The sequence below is a fragment of the Spinacia oleracea genome, chromosome 2 (assembly GCF_020520425.1).
Source record: "Spinacia oleracea cultivar Varoflay chromosome 2, BTI_SOV_V1, whole genome shotgun sequence".
Lineage (NCBI taxonomy): Eukaryota > Viridiplantae > Streptophyta > Magnoliopsida > Caryophyllales > Amaranthaceae > Spinacia > Spinacia oleracea.
In genome coordinates, this window is record NC_079488.1 from 25,913,661 (window position 1) to 25,918,904 (window position 5,244).

At 38.9% G+C, this 5,244-nt stretch overlaps 1 non-coding gene across 1 annotated transcript; it reads right to left on the reverse strand.

The window, feature by feature from the left end:
- Positions 1 to 3,542: 3,542 nt before the first annotated feature.
- LOC130468290 (small nucleolar RNA R71) lies at positions 3,543 to 3,645 on the reverse strand. The gene has a single exon (XR_008928694.1). It is a non-coding gene; the product is annotated as a small nucleolar RNA R71 (small nucleolar RNA).
- Between the last annotated feature and the right edge of the window lie 1,599 nt (positions 3,646 to 5,244).

Consider the following 5,244-nt stretch of genomic DNA (forward strand, 5'->3'; position numbering starts at 1 on the left):
CGTTGTTCAATTCTTTTCGCCCATTCACATTATATTCGTGGTTGTTCCGTGCTATAGGCCGGATTGGTATAATTCTCTTCTTCCTTACCTATTCTATTTAAATTCCGTATTTAAAATTATTATATTAATATTGTTTTGAGTAATTAAAATGCTGAGAACCGGTTATGAATACCGTGGTTTGAGGATTTGTGTGTTGTGATTCATTAGGTTGGTTTTAATTATTAAAGGAGGAATTGTCAGATTTGTTTATTAAATAAAGCATTGATTTTTGGAAAATTTGGTAATATTAATCCAACCTTTGGCCGATTTTCTTTTATTAATCCCACCTACGACATATTTTTTAATAATCCCACCTTTACTACCCGACGACTTTTATTGGGCTTAAGTGGCCGGTAATCGGTGAAAAAGTCAACGAGATGGTGATGAATTGATGATGATGACTGAATATATCGAGAGAGAGTACTGCCATGTAGAGAAATAATGCCGCTTACAACAGTTTTATGACCTGTTGGGCCCAATAAAAGTTGTTGGGTAATAAAGGTGGGATTATTAAAAAATATGTCGTAGGTGGGCTTAATAAAAGAAAATCGGTCAAAGGTTGGATTAATATTACCAAATTTTCCTTGATTTTTATGATAATAAACTAGTTTTATTGGGATCTTCAAGTTAGGGTTTTAACCTAGACCTAATGAGTCAATTGATTAGCATAATTAGATGATAATTTTAATTATGATAATCAATTATATTTTTAGATTTGAATAAAGGTTTAAAGTGTTGATTTTTATTGATTTTTAAGACGGAAAAAGTATGTTTTTGTACTAGGGATTGATTTTGCAAATTGAGACGATTTTATTATTGAAAAACGATTAAATTCTAAAGTTTAAAGGAGGTTTTAATTTTTATAAAGTTGCTGGAAATTTAATGAACATGGAAATAATTTAAGTTTCATTATTTTGATGATAGGAGGTGATTTCTAGTTGAGTGCTCGTTATTGCAAAGTGGCCTCTACGCTTAGGTATTCAAGGTACGTACAAGTCTAGGGCGACCACATTATTTGTCAAGGGACATTACGTGATTATTTATTGATGTGAATCATATTACGTAAACTTGGTGAATTCATATTTGATTTGGTGGACGATCATGTGAATTATTATTGTTGGAATTATTGATTTGTTGATTGAACAAGCATGTTGAAATTATTATGAGTATGGATTTCATTGTCAATCATGTTGTTCAATATTTATGCATGTATGGTTTATTTCACATGCAAGGGATGGATTATTTATTTGTATGCTATTGTACGGGATGTCTAGCATACTTTGAGCCAATTATTCGTACTTCGTTGTACTATTTATTTTACCACATGTGAAGGGTTAGCTCACGTAAGCCACCGCACATGTAGGGTTCAGTTGGGAATGTTATGTATGAAATGAATTAGGATTTGTCGTGCAAGGGCACAACCCTCATGTTAATGTGCATGATGTGGAGTCTCACTTTGGTGAGGAGGAACATGGTAGTAATATCACAAGTGTCTGTTTGGTTGATCACAAGTCCTAAAGCAATTAAAATAAGATTGTTTTGGTTGTGTTTATTAATTGAATGAATGTACATTGTTGAGTCTTGAGTTCACCTTTAATAAAATATTAATAAACGTAAAGTGCAACCAGAACAAGCTTCAAAACTCTTGGAACGTATATACCTTGAGTATGAACAATGGGGGGAGTCTTGCCGGAAAGCTCGTACTCCTGCTAATGATACAAGACGTTGTTTCATTTATATTATGTGCAGGAATTCCGTCGGTATGGCCCGACACTCGGTATGGCCCGACACTCGGTATGGCCCGACACTCGGTATGGCCCGATTTTATTATTTATTATTTGGTGTATGGTTGGCTCCCATCACCTTTTCCCTTTGTGGACTTTCTTTTGGCCCGTTCGAACCTTATTCTAATTAAATTGTGAGTCAAGAGTCGAGTCAAGTGTCGAGTCTTGTATTCATGATTGGTTGTTAATTATTACATGGCTTTTGCATGTTGATTAGTACTTAGTGGGTGATGCATGTTTTAGTTTCATTCACTCTATGCTTGTATGTACTCAGCTTTTTCTGACTACGTGCTTTGTGTGTTCTGGTCATGGCCTTTGCCTTAATGACCCTATGATGATCTATCATTTGCACTTGCATTGATGGGGAGTAGAATAAAATAGCAGGTTGGTAGATCGGAAATCATGTGGCTTGAGATGATCGAGAGAGTTGCATGTTTTCGTACTTTGAAACTATTTAACTTTATTTTAATTATGTTTGAAATGTTTGAATTATTTATACTTTGGGTTTTGGGCCATTATGGTTCCAAATTGTAGGAGGCCTCAATATTTCATTAATTATGTTTTTAAAAGTTAGTTGACATTTAATTCTGCTGCGTAATTCTGGTAATAGCCTTAACCGTTATCACAGTGGCGGTAATGCTTTAGTAATTCCTTTATTTTAAGTTGGAAAATGGTTTTATAAAAGCAAGGAATTATTAGGGTGTTACAATGCATCAAGTCAATCTTTGCATAATCATTGTGTTTTGACCTTGTTCTTCCCTTAATTCAATTTCCATTGCCAATTCCCGAAATCTCTAGAATTTCTTTACTTGTTTGTATTTCGTGCTTTTCTTGCTTTCATTAGATTAATTCACAAACTCATTTTCCATCCGAACTAGCTTTTGAACACATTAGATTGAAAAGCCAAACATATTCATTCTCTTGGGACGATCCCTATGCTTGCCGCTATAGTCAATATAGCCGGTTAGTTAGGAGTTTATAAATTTTGTTTGATTAGAAGGTATTCGTATAACGACACGAAAATCGCCTTATCAAAATAGCGCCATTGCCGGGGAGCGGTCGTTGTTATTGAGTTTTGTAGAGACTAGTTTACCTTTAGAAAAATACAAAAACATTGCATTCTTGTTTTCTTTCTTTTCCCTTTGCAATACTCACGTGTTCTTTGAGTTTGTATGCTTGATAGAGGTCGATCACGTCAAAGGTCTCTCCACCCTCTTGACCTTGAGTTGGAGAGGACGTTAAGGAGATTAAGGCGCGTCCGAACTCGCTCGTCAAGCTACAACCGATTTTAGTCCTTGAGTGTAGGCGTGGAACGAGCAGAGAGTGAGGAAACCTTTGAAACCATGGCGCTCCCGGTCAAAAATTTGGGTATACCGGGAGCATTTGAGGCAACATGTGGAATCCAAGCTCCCACAACCAATGCTAATAACTTTGAAATCAAACCCGCTTTGATTAACTTGGTTCAAAGCCATCCTTTTTGCGGGAAGAGCAACGAGTCACCACACGAGCACCTAAAACAATTTGAACACTATTGTGATACAATCAAACACAATGGTGTGACTTCGGACTATGTGCGGTTGACTCTATTCCATTTCTCTCTCCTAGGACGAGCTAGCGATTGGCTTGACAAGGAGGTCAAGCCAAATTCACTTCGAACTTGGAATGAAGTGACAAGCGCATTTTTGAGCAAGTTCTACTCTCATGGCAAGACGGCGGAATATCGCCACAAAATTCTATCATTTGAGCAAAAGCGGGATGAATCGCTTTTTTAAGCTTGGGACCGATTCAAAGAATACCAAAGGGAATTCCCTCACCATGGGATTCCTAAGTGGTTGCTACTCAAAACCTTCTATTTGGGGTTGAGCCCGACCTCCAAGACGAGTCTAGATGCGGGAGAGGGTGGTCCCATAATGAACAAGACCGAAGATCAAATAGAAGAGATAATTGAGGATGTAGTTCAAAATTACCAAGCTTGGCATGTTGGTACAAGGAACTATGATAGCAAGGGTAGGAGTGATGATGGTAAAGGGTCGGTATATGCTATTGAGCAAGCACGGATCATTGAGAAGCTTAGCTCGAGATTGGAAAAGCTAGAGAGCACACCAAGTCAACCACCATCGCCATCAACAATTCCACCGCCTTCGGCTTCTCTTCTCACTAAGGGGAAGAGCAAGGTGAGTTCCTATGACATTATGCCTCCGGGCACATCCTTTTGTGATAATTGTCAAGACTATGGTCATTTCCCTAATGCTTGTCCTTTGGTGCATAATGTGTCTTATGTGGATTATGGCCCTTCTCGTGAAGGTGATTTTGATATGGAAAAAAGCTAGATGATCAATTTCATAAGTTTTGGGAAACAATTAGTAAGCTATATGTGTCATTGTCTTTCACCAAGGCGCTTAAGCAAATGCCGCATTATTCTCGGTTCATGAGAGACATTTTGAGCGGCAAAAGGACTTGTGGCACCAATGAAATCGTGCACCTAACGGAGCATTGTAGTGCCTTGATTTTGAGCCCGTTCCCCCCAAAGCTCAAGGACCCCGGGAGCTTCTCGATTCCTTGTAGCATCCAAGAGCTAAAATTTGACAACGCTCTATGTGATTTGGGGACGAGCTTAAGTATTTTGCCGTACAAAATTTATGAGAAACTAAGTGTTGGCAATCTCACCCCTACCCCTATGTCTTTGAAATTAGCCGACCGCTCGGTTATGTTCCCCTTGGGTAGGGTTGATGATGTTCCCCTTGTGATAGGGAAGTTGACTTTCCTTGTTGACTTCATCGTCTTGGACATCGATGAGGACGCGCATACCCCTATCATCTTAGGGAGGCCATTCTTGGCTACGGCGGGTGCTTTCATTGATGTTCAAGGTGGTCTTATCACATTGAAGGCGGGAGACGCCAAGGCTAGTTTCAAGCTTGCTATTGATGATCAATGTTGTTCTAAAATGAGAAGTTGCATGAAAATTGACACTATTGCTTGTGTTGAGCACCATTACTCTTATGCTAATTCTTCTAACGAATCTTGTGTTTCTAAGTGGGATGTTAAGATTGATAGGAAAGTCAAGAAGAAGAAGTTGCATGAGAGCTCTTTGGTGTTAGGTGACTCCTTTGATGACATCATTACCATTCCCGAAACATTCGGGATAGATCTTGATGATGTGGGAGCACACACTCCGGCAATCAATGGTAAGAAATCCATGAGCAAGAAATCTAAGCAAGGCGATCCTAAGCCTAAGAAGAATTGGTTTGGTCCCCATTCCATGAGTTGTGGTTTTGGTAAGTTGTTTGTGCCCAAAGGGGCAAAGAAGAGCTTTTTGACTTTTGATGACCCCGAGTTGGTTGTGTTTGACCCCCCATGAGTTTTGGGGGGTCTCGTCAAGCTAATGACGTTAAACGAGCGCTTCCGGGAGGCGCCCCGCGGG